At 40.0% G+C, this 9,626-nt stretch overlaps 1 non-coding gene across 1 annotated transcript; it reads right to left on the bottom strand.

The window, feature by feature from the left end:
- Nucleotides 1-7,105: 7,105 nt before the first annotated feature.
- Nucleotides 7,106-7,212, bottom strand: LOC122066117. The gene has a single exon (XR_006136241.1). It is a non-coding gene; the product is annotated as a small nucleolar RNA R71 (small nucleolar RNA).
- Nucleotides 7,213-9,626: the final 2,414 nt, after the last annotated feature.

The following is a 9,626-nucleotide window of genomic DNA, read 5'->3' as shown; positions in this document are numbered from 1 at the left end:
CTTAACAAGCTAGCCATCAAGAACCAGTATCCCTTGCCAAGGATAGATGATTTGTTTGATTAGCTGCAGGGTGCCAAGGTATTCTCCAAGATTGACCTTAGATCAAGCTACCACTAGCTCAAGATCAAGGATAGTGATGTCAATAAGACAGCCTTCAGATCAAGGTATGGACATTACGAGTTCTTGGCGATGCCATTTGGGTTGACCAACGCACCAGCTGAATTTATGAATTTGATGAACCGGGTATTCCAGGATGTCTTAGATAATTTTGTGATCGTATTCATTGATGACATCTTGGTATACTCCAAGAGTGCAGAGGAACATGCTATTCACTTGAGGTTAGTACTGCAACGTCTAAGAGAAAAGTAACAATATGCCAAATTCAGCAAGTGTGAGTTCTGGCTTTCACAAGTAGCATTCCTGGGCCGCATTGTCTCAGATAAAGGTATAGAGGATGACCCAGGCAAGGTGAAGGCAGTTTTAGAGTGGGAAACCCCTAAGAATGTGGCAGACATACATAGTTTTCTGGGATTGGCCAGATACTACAGGAGGTTTATTGAGAACTTCTCTTCCATTGCTACCCCAATGACCCGACTCACACGAAAGGGTGTGAAATTTGAGTGGTCTGATGCTTGTGAAAAAAGCTTCAAGGAGCTAAGGCAAAGGTTGGTATTAGCATCGATCTTGACTATTCCGACCGGTACAGGTGGTTTGGTTGTGTATAATGATGCCTCCAAACTTGGATTGGGTTGTGTATTGATGCAACATGGGAAGGTCATTGCTTATGCATCCCGCCAGTTGAAGAACTACCCCACCGATGATTTGGAATTGGCAGCAATGATTTTTACGTTAAAAATCTGGAGGCATTACTTGTATGGTGAGAAGATTGAGGTTTACAATGACCATAAGAGCCTAAAGTACTTCTTCACCCAAAAGGAGCTCAACATGAGATAGAGATGTTGGTTGGAGTTGATGAAGGACTATGACTGTACTATCCACTATCACCCAGGAAAGGCCAATATGGTAGTTGATGCACTTAGTCAAAAATCCCAGTCACTGACTCTTCCATCACTGACCACCAATGAGCATCTCATAGAGGAGGCCAAGAAACTAGATTTGGAGCTACTAGTGGAAGGTGTCACTTTGTCACTATCGACATTGGTGGTACAACCTAATCTAGTGGATAGGATCATTGTAGCTCATGGTACTAATGCAGAGTTGCAGAAGCTAATAACAGATTGCAAGGAAGGAACCCAGAAGGATCCGGATTTCTCTATGACTGAAGGAGGGATTCTCAAGTTCCAGGGGAGGTTATGCATGCCTAGTGATGGTGATTTGAGAGATATAGTTTTGAGAGAGGCACACAACTGTCCATACTCCATTCACCCCGGCAGCACCAAAATGTATAAGGACCACAAGGGCTCCTACTGGTAGAAGGGAATGAAGAATGATGTGGCCACACATGTGTCTAGATGTCTCACATGCCAGCAAGTCAAGGCTAAAAGACAAAGGCCTTATAGGTTATTATAGTCCCTACCTATTCCAGAGTGGAAATGGGAGAATATTACCATAGACTTCGTCACATGCCTACCCCGTACTCAGAAGGTATGGATGCCATTTGGGTAGTTGTGGATCGCTTGATTAAGGCAGCTCACTTCATCCCAATCAAGGTCACATTTTCTATGGACAAGTTAGCTAAGTTGTATATTGACAACATCATTTGATTACATGGTGTACCGGTTAGCATTATCTCTGATAGAGATCCCAGGTTCACTTCCAAGCTCTGGACATGTGTGCAGAAGGCTATGGACACATAATTAAACTTTAGCACTACATTTCACCCACAGATCGATGGTCAGTCGGAGAGGACTATCTAGACTATGAAAGACCTACTTCAAGCGTGTGACTTGGATATGAGTTACAGTTGGGATTAGCACATTTCTCTTATTGAGTTCTCCTACAATAGTAGTTATCAGGCCACCATTGGAATGCCCCCATTTGAAGCACAGTATGGCAGGAAGTGCCAGACTCCACTCTATTGGGACGAGGTTGGTGAGCGGCATATTTTGGGTCCAGACTTGATACTAGCTACCAGTAAGAAGGTGGATGTGATCAAAGAAAGAATTAAAGCATCTCAGTCCAGATAGAAGAGCTATGTAGATATCAGAAGAAAGCACCTGGAATTTGGAGTTGGAAACAAGGTATTCTTGTGGATCTCCCCAGTTAAAGGGGTAATGCGGTTCGACAAAAAGGGGAAGTTAAGTCCTAGATTATGGGACCTCACGATGTACTAGAGAGGATCGGGCTGGTGGCTTACAGGGCAGCTTTACCACCTGAGTTGGAGGGTACACATGATGTCTTCCATGTATCCATGCTGAGGAAGTATATTCTCGACCCCACTCACGTCTTAACTTATATACCCCATGAGTTGGACGAGGACCTTGCCTACATGGAGTATCTGGAGAAGATTGTTGATAGGAAGGACCATATTCTCCACAATCGCACTGTATCCTTTGTCAAGGTGAAATGGATGAACCACCCAATGTAGGAATTATCCTAGGAGCGGGAAGAGGAAATGAAGAAGCAGTACCCTAGATTACTTGATTTACCAGGTACGTTCAATTTCGAGGATGAAATTCTTGTAAGGTGGGGGGAATGTTACAACCATGCCCTGACCTGGTCTAATTTAAACTATTGTGATAGGTCTCAGACTGAAGGTGGGAAGTACCATCGGGTTTTAGCTCGCAGCTACCCATTACAGAAGGGGGAGAGATGACCCCACATGTTCGTGCCAGTCCAACTAGAGGGAGTCTATACCTTTCGATCCTAGATGGTAAGTGACCCGACACCCCACACTTGAAATTTGACACGCACGAAAACTATCGAGAGACCATAAACATAGCCCAGTGCAACTACCTGTGTGAGAATAGTTGGTGGATAGCAAGCAGTTGTCTTGACCACCAAAAATATACCACAAGAATCAACCTGGGCCTATTTTCGCTGACTGTTTCCACTAACCAATTAGGCTATTGGTTGGGTTCCGATACCCATGGATCCCACCACTGCATCATGGACAACCCCAGATGATTCCAATTGCATCCCCACACCTTCCTCATGACATGTGCACCTTATGAACCAAAGGAGTTAGGTTCATGTGCTATGGAAGTCAGATTAACCTACTGAACTAGACTAAGGTCAGCCAAACAGGCCCTAAGGCCTAACTTACTATATAAGTGGAAATGAGGAATCATTTTCTCATTTCTCACTTGTACAAGAACTTGGTAGAGGGAAAGAAGAAGAGAAAGGAAGTAGAAAAAGAGGAAGAAGGAGGAGGGAAGCTCACCTTGGTGTAGGTTGCCCGCCAAGTTGCCGGAATCCCTATCGGAGGTAAGTGCTACCTCTCCTACCACTCTTTCTCTTCATTCTAAGCTAGGGAAAGCTAGGTATAGGTGGAATCTTGGCCCACAAACCCTCTTGAGCTCAGGGATTTCGTATTTCACCTCCTTAGTGCTGTTGCAGAGCTCAAACTAAGTCTGGTGAGCTCGGGCAACAAGATTGACCAAATGACCACCTAGGGTTTCAATCATTCAATCGATCAATCGTCGTATCTCCCAAATGGCTCAGTGGAATTGGGATTTTAATGGCATAAAATGATGCTGGAAACATCCCCCACAAACTCCATGGAACAAATCATGGTGATCGGGCCTAAGTCGAAAAGCCCCAAAGCTCATGGGTAGTTTCTATACTGCCAGCAAAAACACTAGGTCTATTTCTACTTACTATTTTTTATCAGCATTTTTATCTTAAGAGCCCTCAATCAGAAACACCACTGATATTTTTTGTGGACATTGACTATTTCCGATGATTGTTTGTAGTGACAGTACTGTCACTGTGTGACTTTATCTGTACCCTTTGTGTGTGATCCCTTTGGGACCCACATATTGATGTTCAGTTACCTTTGTGCCTAGGACAGTGATGTGCATGTACCCCGAGGCTAGAATTGAATTGAACACTCGGCGGCCATATTTGGAACCCGATTCATTTGAACTAAAACAAGGTGAGGGATGGTTGAATTTTATTTTTGGGAATGATAAATCATTTTATAACTGCTCACATGTATAGATTCTCGCATGATTATTTAAATTTCTTAAATGATGATGATGTTCTATTACATGTTATATTTTGATGGAAATGATATGAGATGTATAGTGATATGTGTGGTGGGATCCGGTGTGGTCGAGGTGGTACCAGTACCATGATCACTGCGTGATTACTATATGCATGAGACAGAATCTGGTGTGGCTGAGGTGGTACTGGTATTGGGATTTCTGTATGTTTGTTGCATTCATGCATTGATTATGTGCATTACAGTTAGTTGTAGCCGTAGATTACCCTTTGTGGCCAATGTGTTACCGGTATCATGTACTAATGAGCACATTTATGTGTGAAATCTAAGTAGTAAAGCATGCATTTTTATATATTTAGAATGGACCTACCTTGGGTTTTATTCTCTTTTGCAGGTTTTATATTTTAAAGGCCTTAAGCATTATCGGGTGTCATATCTCTTTAACAACAACTAGCTAGTGTATTTTGTGAGCTATGGTATGTAAAATTCCCTTGCTCACCAAGAGGTCTTAAGTTCAAATCTCATGATAATCTTTTTTTTGGAGAATTTTGTAGAATATTTCCTACTTTTCACTCACTTAAAGCACAAAGGGTATGGAGGGGATTTCCACATCAAATTAGAAGATTGTCCAAATCTTCAAAACAAGGAAAATAGTGGGAGGGGTTTCTTGCGCAAGAAGAGAAAATAAAAAAGGAAAGAAAAAAAAAGGGAGAAATAAATCTTGTCCAAATCTTCTCTCTCCTCCGCATCATCACTAGAAGATTGTCCAAATCACACAAAGCAAGAAGGAAAATCGTCCAAGGGAAAGAAAAATAAATCAGCCAACAAGAGTTGTGCGCAAGATTTGAAGAGAGAAGAAAAAAAGAAGAGAAAAATAAATAAAAAGAAAGAGGAAAGAAAATAAGAAAAAAAAAATATAGGAAATTTCTCCAAGTTTATTTCTCTCTTCTCTCTCCCTCCACCTTAGCATTTTTTGTCTCAAAATATCTCGCCTACCAATTGTGGGTTTCTCCCTTTCAGGAAAGAGAAATTTGTTACCATACCTCCCCATTCCCTATAATATAACTCATGTAAGAGGAGGGGGGACACTTCATTCTTATTCTAGGTTTCTTTTTTAGTTGCTCTCTCTCTCTCTCTCTCTCTCTCTCTCTCTCTCTCTACTTTTAGTTCTTATTTGTTTTTGCTTTAATCACTTTTGTAATAGCTTTTTTATTTCAATTAATGCAAGCACTCTTTTATTTTTATTCAGCCTTCTATGTTTATGATTTATGCAATTGAGTTGAAATTTTTAAGTTATAGTTCTAGGCTTAGATCTAGGTGACAAGATCACAAGCCGTGGAGCATCTCTTTTTTTCAAGTTCAGTTTTTTTTTTTTTTCAAGATTTGTTTTCTCCAGGTCAAGAAATTTCAGATTTGGTTCATTCTAGATCTGATTTTTAGGATTGGCAGTATCTCAAATCACCCAAGCTCTCAAGTTCAAGCATTGATTCAGGTAGGGAGGCTTATTCAATTGTCTTCTCTCCCCCCCTGATTCCCTCTTCTGACTACCATTTCTTTCTTAATTTAGGATTTTAATTTTAATTGTTACATTATTGCTTTCCCTTTCTCCTAAGGTTCGTGGCTAGTGTATGTGTTGCCTTTGCCCCTCCTAGCCATAGAACCGTCATTTTATTGTTTTTATTTTAATTGCCTCCCTTTCCCTAAAGCCAAGTAGAGTAACCCTTGTAAGAGTGACTCTCTGGTCAACTAGGGAAGCTCATATTATGAGCATCCCTCAGACTATGTAGAGAAACCTATTTGTGAGCCTCTCTCTAGCTTTATCCCCTTTTTTATTTTATTTTTATTTCAGCATTTTTTTCCTTCATTGCTTTTTAATTACGTGGGTTGTTTATTTTCATTTATTTATTTATATAATTTTAATTGCATGGCTTGCGTATTTAAATTCTTAGATAAAAAATGGTTAGGACGTTATTTTAGATACATATGTTTAGGACGGTAGTTAAAATTAGATCACAACCATTAATTGGTTCACTTTCGCATTATTAAAAAAATCCAAAAATAAAGTGGCTGCTCTCCTGTGTTCGACCCGTAGCTACATTGATCCATACGCTTGCTATTACATTTTAAATTCTAACAAGTTTATGGCACCATTACTGTGTAGACAGTTCCATGTTATTTTTGCTTTTTTTTAGTAAATCAGAATGCTTTGTTTGCTTTGTTTGCTTTGTTTTTCTTCTATTGAATTCCTAAGAAGAACAACTTGCAATAATAGTTATATCGGTGGAGGTCGCCAAGACTCACAACATGATAAAGATAAGTTTTGCCCTGTAGCAGTACCTCAGGAATTAACCTGAGCAACCCCAGATCACTGCCAGTAAGCTCAAAAAAAAAAAAAAATCAAAACCAAAAAAATCAAAAAATAAATTAAAAGAAAATTTTTCTTTCCATTCTTTTGTGCTTGTTTTACTCTAGTTGTGGGTAGTTTTCTATTGCATGAGTGTTAGGTGAGTATGTAATACTAAGAATCGGTTAGAAAGAAGAGATCCTACAAGTAGTGGCCCTATATATTTGCTCTCTTTAAAACCTTTCAATATGGGAGACCAACAGCAAAATCCTCCACCTAAATCTCTGGAAGATAGGTTCTACCCTGCTAGAATAGCCCAACCTTTCTGCATAATTCTACAACAAGCCCAGGGCAATAATTTTGGGCTCAAATCTCAATACATCAATTTGTTGCCCCACTTCTAGGAGCTAACCTTTGAGGATGCATACCTATTTCTAAGGGAATTTAAAGAGGTATGTATTCTAATTAAGATCCAACAGCTTTCTGATGATGCTGTTAAGCCTAGATTCATCACTTTTGCATTAAAAGACCAAGCTAAGAAGTGGTTGTATGGGTTACCCACAAATTTCATAACCACATGGGAGAAATTCATAGTTGCCTTCCTCAAGAAGTTTTTCCCAACTCACAAGACCAATAAGCTTAGAAGTGATATCCTTCAGTTTAGGTAAAAGCCTAGTGAGTCCTTTTCAAAACTTATGGAGAGATTCAAGGATCTACTCCAAAAATGCCCTCACCATGGCTTAGACTTATGGCATTTATGTCAAATAATTTATGAAGGTATTGATTACCCAACTAAATAAATGATAGAGTCTATGTGCCCTAAGAGGTTCACATCCTTTACAAATGAAGGAAATGCACGGAAATTCTTACTTGACTTAGCTGACAAAACCCGTGAGTGAGAATCAACCCAAGAGAGTGAAAGAACCATAAGAGGGAAAGGATATTTTGTGGATGGGATAGTAGCCAAGGAAACCCATTTGGATTGCCTAATCAAGAGGATTAAGGCTATTGTTCCTAGAGGGCCATCATCAGTCAATTTGGTTAAGATGTGTGCTTGGTGCTGGTCCCCTGAACATGTTATAGAAGAATGCTCCAATACCTCTGGGGGCACTTTTAATGATAGTGTTAATGTCTTATACTAGAATATCCATATAGTAACACCTCCAATCTAGGATAGAGAAATCACCCAAATTTCTCCTGGAATCAGGGTAACCAAGCAGGGCCTTCCAATTTCCATAATCAAGGTCAACCTGGTACCCAAAGGCCTCCCTTTGCACAACAATCTTTTTCCCAAAATACTTTTCCTAGGCCAAATGTAGGACCTCAGGCTAATTTTTCTAGGGACCCTCTCCTATCATCTTATCAGCAACCCCCTAGGTTTACCAACACTGGAGAGGCAAGTAAAATAAGTGACCTAGAAACAAATATAGCCCTCCTCATGACAAGCCATCAAACTTTTATGAGAGAACTCACCCAAGTTGTCTCAATTATGCGTGAGAGGGAGAAGAAACTTTTACCCAGTCAACCAGAGCCTAACCCTAAGCATCATCAGCCTGTTAGTTCACAAGCACCAACTAATGCACCACTAAATATAGTACAAGGTCAGACCCAACAAGGGCCCTCCAACCAATATAATGTTGTTTATACCCTTAGGAGTGGTAGAGAGTACCAACCAAGTGTTCCTAAATCTTCCTCATCCATTACTCCTGTTAACTCTCCTTCAGTTGAGAACACAAGTGTGCCTCTTGTTTTAGGTTTGTCTGATAAACCTAAAGATTCTTCTGAAACTAAAGATAATTTGGTTGAAGAAACCAAACTTGATTCTTCTGAAAAAGAGCAAATCCCTAACAGTCCTTATGTTCCCCCTGTCCCCTTTCCTAATCGCTTAGTAAACAAAAAGAAGACTGCTTCCATAGATCGAATTTTAGAAGTCTTCAAAAAGGTAGAAGTGAACATCCCTCTTTTGGATGCCATATCCTAGATCCCCACCTATACAAAGGTGATGAAAGATTTGTATACTCACAAACGTATCACTAGTGTGCCCAAAAGGACATTCTTGGCAGGTAACATTAGTTCCATAATTACTCAGGCTATAGCAGCCAAGTAAAAGGATCCAGGGAGCCCTACCATAGCTTGTGTCATAGGCAACACCTATATTGAGCATGCTTTACTTGACCTTGATGGAAGTGTGAATCTTTTTTTCTTACCATGTGTATAAACAATTAGAATTGGGAGAATTGAAAGCCATTGGAACTACTCTTCAGTTGGCAGATAGGTCTGTTAAGATTCCTAAAGGGATGGTTGAGGATGTCTTACTAAAGGTGGGGAAATTTATTTTCCCTATCGATTTCATTGTGTTAGATACCAAGCCCTTCTCAACTAAGGATGAGATCCCCATAATTCTAGGAAGATCATTCCTTGCTATCAGTAATGCATTAATCAATTGTCAGAATAGTTTCCTAAGGTTATCTTTTGGCAACCAAACTGTTGAGTTTAACATGTTTAGAATAGGCAAGCAACCAAATATAGAAGAAGAGATCAATATGCTTGAGGATTTTCTGATGATTTAATTACCAACTTTGATATTGATTTTGATTCAGAATTCCAAGAGTGTATGGATGAGGTGGACGATGATAGTGAAAATTTCTTTTCAGAAGTCTTGAGTCTTCACACACCTATGGAGCCTTTAGGACCCCTTTCCAATTCCATTCCCCAACCTTCCATAGTTGAGCCCCTGAAGCTAGATCTTAAGGAGTTGCCATCTAATTTAAGGTATGCTTTCCTAGGGCCCAACCAGACTCTTTCAGTAATAATTTCTTCAGATTTGACTTCTAGCCAGGAAGAGGAATTACTTAAAGTGTTAAAAGATAATAAGGAAGCCCTATGTTGGACCATGGCTGATATCAAGGGTATAAGCACTTCAATTGTGCAACATCATATACATCTTATGGAGGATTTCAAACCATCCACGGAACCCCAAAGAAGAGCTAACCCATTGATGATGGAAGCCGTTAAGAAGGAGATCCAAAAGTGCTTGTGTCACACCTCAATTCCAGTAGACCCAACTTACCATTAGGAATACCGACGGTGTGAGTAAGACACGTACCTATCTTACAAACCTATCAGAATCTCTGATAGCAGTACCTTAACATTTTC

Source organism: Macadamia integrifolia, unplaced genomic scaffold (assembly GCF_013358625.1).
Source record: "Macadamia integrifolia cultivar HAES 741 unplaced genomic scaffold, SCU_Mint_v3 scaffold224, whole genome shotgun sequence".
NCBI lineage: Eukaryota > Viridiplantae > Streptophyta > Magnoliopsida > Proteales > Proteaceae > Macadamia > Macadamia integrifolia.
This window is presented reverse-complemented; position numbering and strand designations above follow the sequence as displayed.